Source organism: Helianthus annuus, chromosome 13 (genome assembly GCF_002127325.2).
Source record: "Helianthus annuus cultivar XRQ/B chromosome 13, HanXRQr2.0-SUNRISE, whole genome shotgun sequence".
In the NCBI taxonomy this organism is placed as follows: domain Eukaryota; kingdom Viridiplantae; phylum Streptophyta; class Magnoliopsida; order Asterales; family Asteraceae; genus Helianthus; species Helianthus annuus.
Genome location: NC_035445.2, coordinates 45,945,301 through 45,964,180, shown reverse-complemented (window position 1 = coordinate 45,964,180; position 18,880 = coordinate 45,945,301).

Here is an 18,880-nt window from a genome sequence, read left to right as displayed (position 1 = left end):
TTTTTATAAAACTGATCTATATAAAAAATTAGAAATTAATTTCTGTCTTAGTTTATAAACATCCTTCGCCTTAATAGAAAAATTAACTTAGTTAGTGGTTTGATGAAAATTTATTAAAATTATGTGACAAAGCTATTATTTTTTTTTCATATAAAAATTGCATGTATATTCTTTTTTATTATATATGTAACAAAATTAATTAAATAAAAGAAATTTAATAGAGTTTGAGTAAATTGCCAAAATCGTCCCTGTGGATTATATTTGTCAGTTTCATCAAAATATCCTCAACTTAACAAAAAAAATAAACTTAGTGGTTTGGATGAAAATGGCAAAAAGTTACAAACGTTGGGGCAATTTGGTACAAAAGTGTCATTTTGAACGAAAATGACAAACGTGCCCAAACCTTAGGGACATTTTTGACAATTAACTCTTAATTCTTTTTGAAAATTATATTTTCTCAGTAGTATATCATCGTTAACAAACGTTATTCCATTCAAACATCACCACAAGTTTACAAATATTTCCAGAACCAGATTATATATTATAAAAACTATTATATTTTAGTATCGTAAAATAAAAAGTTCATTAATGTTTAAATATCACATAATTAAAAATAAAACAACTTTTATACTATAATAAGTTTTCAAATTTTATATAATTTAATGAATATTTAGAAATTGTGCAAAATGTAAAGACCTTTTTAAAAATTTTAATTTAACGTCTTTTATCTAGCTTTACTTATTATTTTTGCTGGGATTTTAAGTCCTAAACACTTAACAATCGAATATCACGACACCGAACAAGTAGCGGAAGTACAAGAACGATGTAGAAGATTGAAACAAACTTGTATTGATTCACAAATGGAGCATACAATCCTTGAGATCGTCTGGTACTCTTAGTCGCACAAAGCACACAATTAGAACAAGAATCAACAACCTAAACATGATAAGGAACACCCTATTTATAGATACATAGGATGCCCTAATACATTGGGCCAAGCCCTCACCCATTCGACTACATACCCACCAATTAAGCCCACCATTCTAATTAAACCCAAACAAAACAAGTAACCCAAGACAAACGTAAACCTAAACCAATTTATGCCCTTACAATATCCCCTAGGTTTATGTTGTCTTGGCAGCTCCATCTTTACTTGTGCTTCCTTGTTTGCTTCTTTTGTTTCTTCTGCAAATCAGGCAACCTTCTTCCAACATATGGACCGAATAGTTGAGTCTTGTTAGTGCATGCATCTGTCGACTTCGTCTTGTATCGAGTCTTGTACTAGATAGGATAGATCAGGGCACGTTGTACGAGAATATAGGAAGGTTTAGGGTGATTTAAGTTGATTCCGCTTGAAATGGTATATGTTCATTTCAAGCGAAATCATTAGATTTGATTCCGCTTGAGTGTATCGTGGAGATTCCGCTTGAAGTGAAGATTCCGCTTGAGCATGTTCAAGCGGAATCAGAGGGCCTATAAATAGTTGCTTTGAGCGAAATCATAAAACAGTTGTTCCGAGGTCTTGTATTGGATACCGAAGTGCTGTCGGTTTATCCTGTGGATGTATTAGTTGTTAAATCAATCAGAAAGAATATTAAAGTGATATTCAAGCTGTGTCTACCTTTGTTTCTTAGTTTCCGCCTCTGAAATGATATTCAATCAGTGTTTAAGGTGATATTCAAGCTCTGATACCACTTGTAGGATCGTGAATTTGACCCGAACGAGTCGTTCAGAGGAGTTTTACTTTGTTTCAGAGGCGGAAACTAAGAAACAAAGGTAGACACAGCTTGAATATCACTTTAAACACTGATTTGATCGATATAACACTGATTACAATATAACCTCACACCGGCAGCACCTCGGTATGGAATTCAGAAACTGTTACAAATGATTCCACTTCTAACCTATTTATACACTTCTGATTCCGCTTGAATGACTTCAAGCGGAATATGTTCCAAGCGAAATCACACACAAAACTCTCAAGCGAAATATCAACATTCTGATTTCGCTTGAAAGTGCACTTTCCACTTTCAAGCGGAATCACATCAAACAACTATCTCGACCTATTTTCTCGTACAACGTGCCCTGATTTAACCTATCTAGACTAAGACTCGATACAAGACAAAGTTGATAGATGCATGCACTAACAGACTCCCCCTCAGATGTTGACGAGTCTTACGGTGTCGAGTCTTTGCAACTTCAGTCTTGACCAGTCTCTGGGCTTCACTCTTTCAATCAGCATCAACAGACTCCCCCTAACGATGTGCTGGCATTCCTTAAGTTCATCAGCATCATCAGTTTCAGGATCGTAATCTGACTTTCACAAGTTCAAAATCGTTTCCTGGCTCAACCTTTGTCCATCGAGTCTTCAGGTATCGGAACCTGGCTCTTTAAACACAAGCTTCTCAGGATCGATCAACCTGGCTTTTCATGTCCAAACACTCTTTGATGCTGTTCCAAGATCGTAACCTGGCTCTTGTCCTGCTTAGGTTATCTGCACAATCTCTACCTCAAAGTAAATTTCATGACAATTTAATATCAAAATATATGCACAAACTCAAACTCTCCCTCAAATCAACCAGAATTTTGATGAACCACTTGAAAAATTGATCAAAACACATTTGATTTCAAAACACATACTCCCTCTCACAAACAGTCATCATGTTTAGCATTTGGAATTTTGAAAATCAGCTTTTCAACACCCGTTGTCAAAAATCTTTTTGGATTTTTCAAAAGTTTATGCTAAAACACATTGAAAATCTTTTTGGATTTTTGAGTATAACTTGAAATGAAATGCAGTAAAGAAATATTTACACACAATATTTTTGTGAGTTTGTGTAAGAGGATCATATCAGTTTCTGAGACAAATCACTAACACCGTTAAGCTTGATTTCATTTTAAGTTTTAAACAATTCACCTAGATTGTCAGTATATTGGTCCACTTAAATTTTCACACAAAGTTCAACTGTATCGAGATACGATGTTAATGTCTTAAAAACTTAAACTTAATCGCGTGTCCCACTACTTGAATATACTCCCGTATCCAGATCCCAATATTCAGTCTTACAGGTGAGTATACCATAGATGATATCTGCAAAGGGGTTAGATGCGAAACCGTGAGAGCTCAGGTCAGAACTTCCGTTCAGCAGAGAGATGACAGTTCGACTTTTGGTGTGTCCCCTTTAGAGGATCTTTTCTTCAACAGCAATGATTATCAATTTTATTGTTTCATCATTTTGCTGAGGGCGAGCTTATATTTCAAAGCATTTGCAGAAAGTATTATACGGGGACTAGGTCAGAATTTCCATTCAGCAGAAGTCCCGGGATAATACCCCAGATATCACTGAGTATAAAAACCTAGTATCTCAGAAAGAGGGACCTTTCAAACAAGATTTCAGGGGTTACCCATATATCCAAGAAGTTGTTACCCACGAATTAAGCAAGTTTGAATTTTAGGTTTATATCTCGTCACAATCTACTAAATGTGTAAAAACCTACTGGCATAACTGCAGTGAGATTATTTATCACATTTTGTCTTTCATTTCTTTAGCATGTTGTGACAGTCCACTGATGTACTATCATTTCCTCTTTTATACACCAAAACTCATTTTTCATTTTATCATGTTTTTGGCTTTTTCAATTTTTCTAATGTTTTTGGATTTTCTGAAATTTTTACTCCCCCTAAAATGCAAACACATTTTAAAGAAAGTTTGAAAAACAAACTAAGCTCTTGACCCACTTAAAAATTTTGAAAACAAACTATACAAGTAAAATGACAACTGATATCGAATTGCTTCAATTCGCCATTCACTAGGCATAAACAATCAGAACTCCCTCTTTCAACAAACTATTTTCTCATTAAGATTTCAAAACACTTAAGTTTGTTTTAATCAAAATGATTTTCCGGAAAATAAGTTTGTTTTTACCACTTGTAGGGACTGGTTCATCATTTTGTTCATTTTTAACCACTTGTAGTAAATCAAGTACAATTTAATGTCCCTGATTTACCACTTGCACGAATGCACCATCAAACTTCTGTACCACTTGTAGAATAAAGTCACTTTTCAGACCATATGTAGGAATAACACATCTACACTCAAACATTTTACCAATCAAGATGCCGATTCCTGCTTCACACTTACCAACCTGGAAGCTCCGGCAAAGTCCTTCACCTGTAAAAATTTATCAACATTAAAATCCATTCACTAATTCAATTATCAAGAAAGATGCCGATTCCTGATCCACGATTACAAACTTGGGATCTACGGCATAGTCCAGATTTTTCAAGGGAAAAGAATTTCCACCCAAGTCTTACCAACCTTGGGTGTTTTTAACTCTTGCTCAGTAGGGTTATAGGTTGCTTTCTTTGTCGCATAAAAATCTTTAACCCCTTTTACTTTCCCATCAATCATTTTCCCAAAAATTTTCTTAACATTCCCATTGAATACTTTCTCAATATCAAATTCCTTCTGATCAGAAAAGAATTGATTTGAGATCTCAACCTTACCAACTTTTTGCTTGATATTTTCAAACTTCAAAGATGGAATTTCAACATCATCTTTTGAAGGCACAGATTTTACTTTTTTAACCTCAACTTGTGGCTCCACTGATTTTGTGGAATCAGATTCATCGCCGACCTTCTCATCACCTTTCTTGACCACCCACATTTGGTTGTCTTTGGCTTTCTTTTTGTAAAAATTTTTCTTTGAACTCTCACCAACTTCATAAGTCGAGTTTTCAAAAGTTTTGACCTCTTCAGTTGGTAGTTCAACATCGACAACTTTTTCTTTCAGTTTTTCAGATACTCCCTGTTTTGGTTTTGCCATTTGAGAACAAACTGATGCAATGTGACTAGCTTCATTGCATTTAAAACAGGTTCGAGTATCCTTTCTGTGAAAGACTCCAGTTCCTTTTCTCTTCATCTCAGCAAGAAACTCCTGGTTTGATTGTCTCCAGAAAGGTTTCTTCTGTTCATCCTCTGCACTTCCACCTGAAACAAATTTTGTGTTTGTTTTAGAAATTTTATCATTTTTATAATTTTCAGGTGGTGTAAAACCCAATCCTTTCTTTTTATAGCTACCATTATGGTTTGGTTTCTTTTGAAAACTAGAACCAGAATTGTAACCCTTTTTCTTGTTTAACCGTTGTTGAACTCTTGAAGTGTATTTTTTAGGTTTTCCAGTAGGATTTAAATCTTTTATTTCAGAAATATTAATTTCTGTCATTTTGAAAACCTTTTTGATCATGTCAATACGAACACTTCTTATTGGAAACTCTTTGTCAGAATATAACTTGTCAGAATCATTCAAGGTATATGCTACTTCGAATGTTTTATCATTCAAGTTTGATTTTGATAACAAAAATTCTTTACTGTAAGTCCTTTTATCCATCGGTTTTGAAATGTTGACTGACGAACTTGACCCCCCAGACTCAGACTTTGACTCAGACTCCTCATCAGTATCCAACACCTGATCGACCACCTTTTTGATTAACTCGGACTCATGATCAGTGTCAGACGAGGTGAACGTGACGTCAATGTTTTCTGGTAATTCATCAGTTGTTTTGGATTTTAGTTTTATATATACTGCCTTTTGGACTTGCTCCTCATTTGGCTTTCTGGGAGAATAACCTTCCCAGTTCGGAGACGGACACTTGTTATAGCTAACAGTCGGTTTCTTACCAGTATCTTTCTTCTTTGGCTTGTCGTCTTTGAATGCTTCAAAACCTGCAACAGTCGGATAAATTCGATCAATAAGATAATCAGAACTAAAATAACTTTGTAATAAACGTCTGATCCTCTCATTCTCAATTTTCTCCTTTTCCAACTCTTGCTTCAGCTCAGCATTTTCTTCAATGTAATGATTAATTTCTTTTTGTTTTTTCATCATTGTAGCATTCATCATTGCCAAAGCGTCTTCTCTCTCGGAGTTTGTCTTTTGAAGACCAGTTACTGTTCAGTTCAAAATGTCATAAGACTCCTTCACATAGTTGAGATTGAACAGTAATTGTTCCTTCATTTTCACAAGCTCAGCCAACTTCTCATCTTTTGCTGCACATTCCTTGCATGGTTCTAAACACTTTGTGCAAGGTTTGATGACTTCTACAATCTTTTCTACTTCGATGATTTTCTCCACTTCTACAACTTTTTCATTTTCTTCAACTACTCTTTTGATTGTTTACACTTCTTTAGCAAATTGAACTTTATTATTAAAATCAGAATCTTCTTCTTGATCCATACTTTCACATTTCCTTTTTGTTTCAACAATCTCCTCAACAACACTTTTAACTTCTTCATTTTGAACAGTCTCATCTTCTTGAGCAACACTTTCAGACTTCTCCTGCTTTTGCTCTTTTGCTGCTCTTCTCTCCTTCAGCTTCTCCATGCGATCTGCAAAATAAAAATGAAAACTCTCAGCAGAGAGATGAGATTTTGCAACATTAATATGTCTTTCTTCTTCATCGTCACTGCTGTCATCAGTCGGAGATTGATCAAACTCTACTGATTTGTCAGAACAGTCATCCGAAGAACCAGAATCAGATGGTGTTTGATCAAAGACAGCTTCTCTTTCTGAACTTTCATCTGAACTCTGTGAACTTTCTTCTAATGAAACAGACTTTTCATCTTCATTCTTCACACTTTCACCGATAGATTTCATCCACTCGGTAAACATATCTGGTTCTTTCACAATCTTGGCAATGAAAGATTTGAAATCTCCCTTTTCATCCGTAAACATATCCCAGCTAAAGCCTTCAAGTAGTCTTTCATCATCTTGATCGATTAAACATGCTTTGCTGACAGATGAAATGTATTTGTTCCAATCAAAATTTTCTTGGTTCACCAAACATGCTCTCTTTGAATCCTCAATAACTTTTCTACCATCAGCCACTTGTGGTTCTTGTTGTTGTTGCTGACCAACTTGTTGATAGATGGCTTTTCAGTAGTAGTCATCTTTTCCGAATGGATTCTTTGCTTCACTTGCTTCTCTGTTCTTGCATTCCCTCTTGAAATGACCTTTCTCCCTGCATTTAAAACAAGTAACTTTAGATTTATCGAAACCTAAAGTAGAAACATGTGCATCAAGAAAGTCATTTCTTCCAGTAATCAGTTTGAATTTTTCAGCTCTTCTAAGGACACTAGCTAGACACCATTTGATGTCCATGAGCTCTATTTCTTCAGCATCTATTTGATCGTAATCCTCCTTTGTGAGCATAGGATTCCCAATCCGTCCAGCAACCAAGCCTTCATAGGATAGTAGCACGGAACCAAGTAACGCCAGGTGATCTTTAGCAACCTCTTCAGAAAAGCTTTGACCATCTGGAAGATTCAATGCAATGTTGCATTGTATTACACAACCATTTCCACTTTGAGAACTGAAACTTTCAGATGAACTCTTGGGATTAACACTCGGATATGAAGGGAATCCACTGCTTTTGTTTGAACTTTGATCAACTTTTTCAGCTGAATCTCCTGCACTAAACGCAGTTTGGATTTTCGGGCTTCTTTCAATTTCTGGAACACTGCCCTCATAGTACATTTTCACATCTTGTTGACCACTTGGATTGTTCATCCTCGCAATCTTTTGCTGTTCCAGATCTTGACTTTCAATCTTCTCGATAAACTGAGAAATTGTCAACCCATCATATACCCCAGTGTTCTTCAGAATCATCAAGTAAGTACCCCACTCTTTTTGTGGTAAAGCATCAGCTAACTTGTCGACCCATTCTTCACGATCTTTGGTTATGCTCAACATCGACATGGATCGCACTAAGTGGTAGTATCTTTCGATAAGCTTCTTTGTATCTTCTCCGGGCAAACTAGTGAATAGATCAAATTCTTTCTTAAGCAGTGCCTTTTTACTCTTGATCATATTCTCACTACCCTCAAACTTGACTTTAAGAGCATCCCAGATTGATTTTGAAGTTTTGTCATGTTGGAGTAATACAAAGATGTCTTCTTTGATAGCTTGCTGAAGTAAACTAATCATCATCTTTTCAACTCTGTACATTTCTCGTTCTTGATCATTAAACTCTGAGATTTGTTTTTCAGTTTGCAATTCAGTACGAGGTAGAACATATCTCTACAAAATACACTCCCACGATCTAAGATGGTTGGCTTGAACCCAGTTCTCGAACCGATTTTTCCATCCGTAGTACTCCTCAATGCTCATTAGCTTCGGGGGTTTTTGTGTTGTTCCAGTTTCATTTTCCAAATTCATGTTTTGAGCAATCGAAGCCGGAGTAATTGAAGATGTGGCGAAAGCGTTGAAAAATTCTTCACTCATGATTTTTGCAATTTCAAGTGAAATAACCTTTCGAGTGAAATCAGATTTTCAATCACACAACCTGTTCAAGCGGAATACAGCTTTTCAACAAAACGATCCTGATTTCGCTTGAAATCCAAGCGGAATAAGATACTTCGAGCGGAAACAGGTATTTCGAGCGAAATCACTGATTTCGCTTGAAACAATCTCAAGCGGAATAGTTCTTTTGGAGCAGAATAACCAGAAATTCAAGCAAAATAGCAGATTTCGCTTGAAATAATTCAAGCGGAATAACCCAAACTCGAGCGGAAACAAAAATGCTCGCTGAAGCGGAATAGACACTTAGGTCCATTTTAACCATTTTTAAGCTGAATTTTAATGTGAAACTTTCAAGGGTTTGTTAATATGCAGTTTTACACATTCTATGAAAAATTTGGCCAATTTTAACCGTGAAATCTTGTTTAATTCAAGAAAGAAGGTGTAGAAGTAAGACAATGCAATAAAAATCAGCTGTAATCTGCAGAACTCCTCCTCCTGAGCTCTGATACCACTTGTAGGATCGTGTATTTGACCCGAACGAGTCGTTCAGAGAAGTTTTACTTTGTTTCAGAGCCGGAAACTAAGAAACAAAGGTAGATACAGCTTGAATATCACTTTAAACACTGATTTGATTGATATAACACTGATTACAATATAACCTCACACCGGCAGCACCTCGGTATGGAATTCAGAAACTGTTACAAATGATTCCGCTTCTAACCTATTTATACACTTCTGATTCCGCTTGAAATGACTTCAAGCGGAATATGTTCCAAGCGAAATCACACACAAAACTCTCAAGCGAAATATCAACATTCTGATTTTGCTTGAAAGTGCACTTTCCACTTTCAAGCGGAATCACATCAAACAACTATCTCGACCTATTTTCTCATACAACGTGCCCTGATTTAACCTATCTAGACTAAGACTCGATACAAGACGAAGTCGACAAATGCATGCACTAACAAGTCTCTACCCTTGTACGTTGACCCGACCACAACTTGAACCCCATAATCTGAGCTACAGCGCCTGTCCAACTCTTTGCACAAACTTCATATTGAGGATCACTTTGGATCTGAGTCTTCGCCAAGAGCTTAATGTCGTTCTCTCCAAAGCACATCAAGTCTCTTGTGTCCAAAAACCTATACTCAACATTATCACAAACAATTACAACCTGACCTCTAATAGGGTCATACATCCAAAACTGCAAGTCTTTCAAACTATTATCGGGAAGCTCTTTAAGCAGTGGTACAGTCTTAGTCTGCTTTGTAGCAGGCCACATCACAGTCTTGTAAGGATTGCCTGTAGCAGGATTCACGACCTCTTCATCTTCCTGAACGATAGATTGAGCTAACTTCATATCTTTAAAGTTAACTCTAGCCTGTTGCTGCAGCTTGTTGAAGAAATTCCATTCAATTTTGCAGTTTGGATTTACAGTTTGATTATGAAAGCCTGCATTGCTCAATTCTCTCAGATCTACCTCTATCCAAGATTCAAAGGCATCAGAATGATCATAGTATTCTACTTCTCCATTTTTCCTCTTCACTATGAACATTCCTTTCTCGTCATTGTAAGCCCAACTCAGAATACCAGATCTGTTTCCGTGCTTATCAAATCTGTCTTTCTCAGTTGTGATGATGTACCTGTCTGGTTTATCACCAAACTCCAGATTCCTTTCAACACCCACATTCCTCATTACCACCATCTTTTTCTTCAATTTCTAATTCACTGTACGAGGAGGATTGTCAATGTAACGATCCATAGCCTCCTCGTGTTCTTTCTGTTCCTTGGCTCTTTCCTCAGCAGTAGATTCTTTAGGAGGATCAGGAAACTCCTTTGGAAATTTTCCTTCAAACTTTTGCTTCATATCCATCACTATGGCTGTGAGAGATCCCAGATTAGTTTCAAGCTCATGAATTTTCTGATTCTTAACAACAAGCTCTTCCATCAAACTAGCAATCTGATCATCTTTGAATATTTTGTCTTCTTCAAGAACCATGATTCTTCGCATCAGAATGGTGGTTTCATTTTCTTCAAACAAATCATCGCTATCAGAACTGCTTGAGGCTTCATGGGTTCCTTCTTGACTGGGCTTAGCTGCTTCTTCAGCTTCCCTAGCAGCAGCTTGTAATAATTCAACACCTCTAACTACATCAGCATCTGATGGACCGCTGCTCGAACCCTCACCAGGCTTAGGAGCTGGTATGAACATTGTTGCTCTTTCATTCTGAATATATTCAATGATTCTTGGGCTAAGTGGTGTTGGCGTGTATTGAATTGGTGGTCGTGCAGAAGTAACGGGCAAGGTCGCTTCCTGTGTTGTTCTTGTCTCAGTGTTATCCTCACGGCTGATCCTAGGATCTCTTCTACTTCGTTTCTGTAAGACCCGTCTCATTATAATACAATTATAATATTTAATACGCATTTTATGTAAGAATGCGACCTATCAAAAACTTTGACAAGTTCACGTTCATACAGGATTAGAGTATTCAAAATGAAATAACAATTGTTTACATAGATTGTTTTAAAACAAAACTTATTGAGATCATAGCGGAAGCTTCGAATGACGTGTTCGGTTCATGTTCGTCACTTGATCTTCACCCATCCTAAGTTTAAACACACCTACATTATAAATTTATCACAAACGTTAGTAATTGAGACCATAGAACCCGTCTAAACGGATCCGAAAGCTCAAAACAATCAAATAAACGAAATCAAATTTTTGCTTCACAACCCGCCGTAGGTTACGGTTAGCCAACGGTATACATTAATGTCCAAAAACAGAACTTCTGGACCGTAAGCTATGGTTCTGAACCGTAGCCTACGGTTCGTCCAACTCAAAAATAGAGCTGCTGAACCGTAAGCTACAGTTCTGGACTGTAGCCTACGATTGGCCCTGCTGCAACTTTCTTTATCTTTTTGTTTTCGATTATATTCTCATAACTTTTTCGTTACAAGTCTGTTTTCCTTCATTTTTTATTCCACGCGATCGTAATTTGGTCTTCTATCATTTGGACTCAAAAATCCACCCTTTGGATTAACAAATTTTTTACTTTATAGACCTTCGGCTTAATATTTATTTACGAATTATTCAACCCGTTTCAAGATTTGAGCACTAAACTCAAATCTTGCTTATTCTTTACACACCTCCTATTCCCACAATAGGAATTTCGTTTATCTTCCACCACAACTAAATTTGTGGTGGATTTCATATGACAAAAAAATCTTATTTTCCGAATTATACCCTTCGGTTCGACAATTTACGCAAAAGACTCATTAAGGGGCTTTAAACCCAAAAGACTTACGCCTCTCAAATTTTATAATACCGGAGAGGTCTAACACATTATTGAACTCATTACTAATCAATCATTAATGATTATTTACCCGTTTCATCATCCGGAGGTATTTTACTCAATTTTAGTCCTTTTAACTACGAAGGACATTTAAAAACATGTTTTGGATAAAGCGAGCACCTTTAACCCGCATTTCATTTAAACTTTATTATGTTCTTAAAAACATAAAATTCTCCCATTGTTTAGTATTATAGACTCACTCAAATGCATTTTTCGCTATGAACATATCTTCGACTCTAATGGTCGTTTTAACCACACGCTAGATATACCTCACTTGAGGTGATCTAGTGTCCACCCTTAATTTGACTAACTTTAGTCATACCACAAACTCTCATCGAGAGCATGACCACTACACGTACCTGGCGTGGGTCTAAGCATTGACCCATTAGCGACACTTTGCGATTCTATCTACAAACTTACGGCAATACTTGCCCACAAATCATACTTACCTGTAAGCATGAAACTTAACAATCGAAATATTAAATATCATTTTCAAATGGTGATAATATCACCATTTGACCCGTTTGTCCATTTGAATTATTTCTTGGCTCGCCCTTTTTACATATCGATATACCTAAACAATGTTTATTATAAAAGAGATATCTACATACCATTTATCATTTATTTCATTCGACCCATCATGGTTAGCACCATAGGGTCAAATTACTTAAAAATCGTTTCTTTATTCATTTAACTCATTATGGCTTTTACTATAAAATGTCTTTTGAAAATTTCTTGTTTATTCGTCAACACTTGACCAAATTACCGTTTTTACCCTTTTTGCCATCAAATATGGTTTCTACCATTTTCACTTGTTCCGACTCGTATCGATTCGCGTCAAAACGTCGTATTACAAGACTCATTTAAATACTAGATAACCTTGTTCTTATTCAATACTTAAGTTGATGTTCTACTTAAAATATGTAAGCTTTACTTACCTTGCATCCGCTTATGCTTTTCTTACGTAATCGTTCCGCTTGACCCGCTTCTTCCCAAGCTTCCACCTAGCTCGTTAAGCGTCAAACTATCATCATCATTCACAAGGTGGTTAGATTAGTCATTAACAAATACTACTATTCCACCTTATGTATTTTCTATGTCGTAATCACTATTCGACTTCGTCATTGATTAGTTTAACTTTCTACTAGTTAACTACCTCTAATCATATGATATGTGAATTTAATTAAAAATCTACATTATGATTAGAATCCGTATCATCACATATCACCCCTAATTATTCAAATTAGGCAATTACGCATTTCGTTCATAATTTTGACATACGAACATTCGTTTAGGCATTTTAACGAACACATTGCGGGCAAGATCTTTATACAACTTTTATCTAGCTCATTATCAACTTTCAACCAAGTTTCAATCATCAATTTCAAACCCTTATGCCTAGCATTCATGATCAACATCAAGACTTGCTTTACACATCAGTTTTACACTATTTCTACATCGAAAATTCATGTGTTCATCACCTAGTTATAATACCCATTTAACTCATACTTGATTAGTTGACTAATCGCTAGTTTATGGCACAATTTCAAAAAGTTTGCATCTAGGGTGTTGTTCCTATACTTATATTCACATCAATTTCACTAAAACATTCTACATTCAAGCAAGAATTTCGTTCATGCATGTTTATCCCAAATACAAAATATCACCAAACATCAAAATTCAACATACCTTACGATCCCCTTAACTTGGTGATCGTTTATATGCATTCCAATTCGAGTTTGGTCTTCAATTGATCTTTCAATTTGGATATTTTCTTGAGCTAGGGTTTACACCCTCTTGTCCTGCTCCTGGTCGTTCCCCACGCACACACACATACACACTATGTGTGTGTTGTGTCTTATGTTTTACTTTTATAACATAAGTTTCAACTTTACCCACTTTAGTCTCTCTTGTTTTGGTTAGTTATTAGGTAGGATTTAACCTATTTATTTCTAGAAATATTTTCCTTTAATTAACTAAGTTAAATATTCCTAGTTAACTTAGTGGGTTCTGGGAGATTACCACCCGTTTTATTTTAAGTCCCGTTAACTCGACCCCTTTTTATATACTTTGTTTTTCTCAGAGTATTTATCCTTCTTTTAATTAATATTAGGTTTATTTATTAAATTCCTAATATTTACCGGGTTAATTTCACAACTAACAGTATTTTACCCGTTCATAAATATTAACGTGGTTTGATTACCAAACCCGTTTTCGGGGTGTTACAGTTTCCTAGGAGGAAGATCAGCCGCATGATCTTCATCAGCATCTTCAGGTTCAGCAGTACTAATTGTAACCGGTTCAGTATGAGGAGGGTTCACACTGACTGGCTCTTCAACATTTTGAGTTTCTGCTGTGAGGCTCTCAGTATTACCCTCTGTTTCTCCTTCTCCTACATTCTCACTCACCTCATGATCATCTATCATTCTATCACCAGCTTCATCTTCTTCACTTTCAACCCCTGTCAAATCAACATTCTCAACTGGCTCATTTGATCCAGGAGGAGGATCTATAATCTCAATATCATGCTCATCAGCTACTATAGCATTCACTGAAGCCGGTACTTCTTCAGTGATCTCAGCAAACACCCCAAACTTAACAAGCGGCTTCTTGTTCTCATACTTAGCTTTGACATTCTCTCTTGACTTCTGATTCAACATCGAGAAATCCATGTGGTTCATTATCTTAGTATCGTAGATTTCACTGTAGGCTGCAGCATAGGATACTTGGTTTCCAGAATCATCTATAGAAATCTCGGAAACTTGAACCAATACTTCTCGTTTAAAGTTTTGACATTAGCCATCATATCGTCAAAACACATTTGGACTAGTTGAACTTCCATCCCTCGACTAATGACACCACTCCCGAAGTTTGCCTAATCATCAATGTATCAATGCCACTTTTGTTCCCACTTATGCACACGAAGTAAACATGAGCGAGAAATCTCCTGATGTCGGTTCTGATTCTACTTTGGTCTGTTCTGATTCAACTGTTTCAGACGATACGTTGCTAGACTCTACTGAAACAGCTAACTTTGAATTTTCACAGTTAGCAGTTTCTGAGGATTCAAATGACGAATCAGATGAAACAGTCGATTCAGTGTGTTCGCTAGACTCTACTTCAGTCTGTGGTGATTTGGCTTCTTCAGGTGATTCATCACTGGACTTGACTGATACAGCTAATTTTGACTTCTCGCTTCAAAAGAGTCATATGTCGAATCAGATGAAGAAGTCGATTCATTTTGTTTGCCAGGCCCAAATCCTTTGATGAATTCAGCTAACCCATTCATCATGGCAAACTCAAAGATGTTTGATTTTGTTTCAGACTCTTGCTCTTGATATTGTACTTCAGGTGAATTTTGAGAAAAGCATGATTCAGTATTATCTAATACTTGAAAATTATTCTCGAATTTAGAGTCTCGGTGTGGTTTGAAACATCGACAGGTTTGATAAACGTTTTCTTGTAGGCCTGTTTTTCCAAATTGATTTCAGTTTTATCAGGCCTTGTTATTTTTACTTTCCTTGATTTCGCATGTCAAGGCTCTGCCTAACTCAGTTCGTTGGAGTTCTGTCTCGTGTTGTAAGGCTAATGTGATTTGGGTTATCTTACTAACACGTGTGCATTGTTTACATTTTTAATAGATAATAATCAAGAACACCAATAGGAAGCTATAAAAACACCTAAATCTACAATGTGAGTCATTCTCTTTTTCTACCAAACTGTTTTTACAAAACCTCAAATATTTTCCATTATACTTACAGTGATTGAGTCTATGTATTCTACAATTGCTGCCGGTATGTGGGGTTTTGTATACACTATTAGTAATCCGTTACTATTGGACAATGAGTTAGCCAATGAGTAACATGACCATAGTCATGGAACTGATAACATGACAAATACTGAATGAGTATATTGGTAGATATAAACCATTGTAATCGCTCTCAATACTGTAAAGTTACAAAAGCTTGTTTTGATTAACTGGGGTGCACTCGCCAGTATTTCTTGCTGATAAAACCTTTTTAAAATGCGTTTCAGGTAACTTAATGTGAAGCTATAAGAAGCCAGCTATGGAGCACTGAAGGCTTAAAGAAGCGGCTATAAAAGTTACCTAAATAAAATGGAGATTATGTTTGCAATAATTAAGGTTTATCCCTATAAATGTATTATGAACGAAACTTGGGTTTTATCCCATTTATTTATTACAAAAGTTTGGTGTTTAAAACTCTGAGATTTATTTCCTAACTATGATCCTAATGTTTTAAATTCCGCTGCCAAATTAATAAACACCAATACCACCCGCTCTGTGTTCTCGCGGCGCCCGCTCCAGAGGTAGGGGTCGGGGGCTGCGACATCAACCCACCACCACCCTAACCTCAACCGCCAACACCACCCCAACCACCACCACATAAACCCGCCGGAAAAAAACGATTATGGCCGGAAAAAGGAACCTGGCCTGCTACCACCATCTCCGATGGTATTAAACCAATACGATTTGTAATGTTGCGAGTTTCCGATCTGAACTAGGATGAGACCTTCTCGATCGAGGTCATCGTTGGTGGGGGTAAAACCCAGAATTCAATGAGAAATTGGTGATAAAATCAACCATTTTGATGTTGTATTTAAGTGTGAAATGTGGATCCGATTCGAGATTTTCAAGTTATTATCGGTGAATGTATGGTGGCAATCCAAGTTGGTGGTGGCGGCAGATGTATGGTGTTGTTGGTGTGGTTTTAGAGAGAGAAAAAGAGAGAGTTGAATGAGAGAGAGAGAGAGAGATTAGTGTGAGGGTGGGGTGGGTGAGGATTGGTTAAAAAGATAAATAAATTAGATTAAAATATGGGTCTCACTATATAATTAGTTCTTTTTAGTAATTTATTTATTTTTGCTTTTAATACTAAGGGTCGTTTGGTAATTTTACATAGACTTAACTCAAAAACTTAACATAGGTTAGTGATAAAGACCACACGAGTGTAAAATTTACAACCATTGAGACTAACTCTGTAATTATTAAAGCACATGGACCAACTCTGCAATTTTTGCAAACCACAAGGACTAACCATGCATTTAACTCTAAATAGTATATTATAATGTTTGGGTAGGGTTCTAGAGTAAATACTAGTGCATGTATTTGTGAACTGAGTGAACAAATCCTGACCATTGATTCACATCATCAAATCGTAAAATACACTAGTGTATTTTCATCATCAAATCTTGGCCATTGATTTACACTTGTATATTGATAATCAAGGGATAAAATTAGTTTACTAGTGTTCACTATTAAGGGGTTGTTCACAAATGAACGTAACCCTATAATATTTACGTAGTTTTGAAGAAACAATAAGAAACCAGTAAAAGAGATTGAGAAAGTGTGAAAGAGTGCTTTTGCCTTGATGGTGGTTTGTTGGCTTTTATTTCATTGTAAATGGACCAAATGTTTATAATATCCAGTGGAATTTTATCAGGTGGTTGGCTGGACTTTGGTATACTTTTACACAACATAAAATATCGTATTGCAATACTATCTATCTAATAAAAGAATTAAAAAACAAAAAGTTTGTAGTTATAAAGTTACGTTGTGGTATCTTACTCTTTCTGTACGCATGGTGAAAAATAACAAAACTGACTCGTATTGAAACCAACAAAACAAATAATTGTTGAGAAACTGTTTTATATACTACTATATTTTCAGAAAACCGACGCAATAAAATCAAATCAAGTATTTTTTTTTTTCTCTACGCAGGCGATTCATCGTGTGTGAATGTTTTTTTTTTTTTTTTTTTTTTTTTTTTTTTTTTTTTTTTTTTCTTTCATTTTGGTTATTATATGATTTATGCAATTTATCACCCTAAACACTATTAGATAAAAGTTATTGGAAGTGGACCCATCGTTCACCTAAAAATGATAGAAAAAAATAAGTAAGAACAATTAATTAACCATATTTTTTTTATTAATTAACCATATGATAGTTCACTTTTTTGGTTTGCTATTTTTTATTTAATCTTTCTTCTTCAATCATATCTAGAATTAAAAAAAACGATCCAAAAATATAAAACATGCAGTTTAAGCCTGTCACATTGAAAACTGAGATTAAAAGAATGCATTCTACAATGCCATTATATTATAAAATTATAATTATAAAAATGATTAAAATGTTCTATTTGTGAATATGAAAACAAATTGGAACCCAACTGGGTTTCTTTAGTCTTAACCATATAAAAATTGACAACAACACGTTTTTCGTATAATAAAAGTTATCTCATAAGAGCAAATTCATGTAGTATATAGATAAAAATGCATAAATTTAAATTCTATCTTTAGAAAGTTTTATTTTTAAGTTTAAGAATTTAGCCATTAAGTTTGCTTTAAATACTGATGAAATAACTATATTTCATTTTATTTGATTAAGAAATGCTACATTTGTATTATTAATTTATTTATAAGATCAAATATGTTAAATTATCTGAAATAAGTATTTAATAATCCATAAGAAGGATATGAATGATAATTAATCAAATTAATGGACCAAACCCCAACTAATTATGGGTGCTTGAATTAGATAACAAAAGAAACGAAACCGAATCAACAATTTGTGGTTGGGGAAAAATTTGGTGTTCCTTGTGACCCAGGTTCGACTCTCACTCTCCCCATTATTTTCTGCGGCATTCAGGTGAAGGGCGAATATGGGTGGCGCCGGTTCGTCTTGGATGAGAGACGAGGTTTTACCGATTATTTCACTGTCGTGCCTTCGGACGGCTGGAGGTCAGGTTTCCGCGCATCTGGGAGAGCCAAAGGGCTGGCCGCGGTCGAATAGCCGACCTTGACCACAACATCCGATATCACGATAATTGATACGTCGTTTCTTGTCGTTAAAAAAAAAAACAATCGAAACATACCAACCGCCCACAACAATAATAATGAGGAAAAAGAGAAGGGGAATGGGTCCACAATAAGATTTAAGAGTAAACTGCAATTTTACCCCATGGGGTTTAGGGCAATTGGCATGTCTACCCCCTAAAGGAAATAATTGCAATTTTACCCCCCAACGTTTGCTGTTATGTCGCAACTTTACCCCCCGGCGTCAATTTTGTTAACAGATCTGTTAACTATAACTTGAAATGACTATAATGTCCTTTCAGATTACCCCATGTGTTTTGTTCTACTCTGTAATATTACCCCCTGCCACCACTGCTACCGCCATTCACCACCACAACCACCACTGCCACCTCC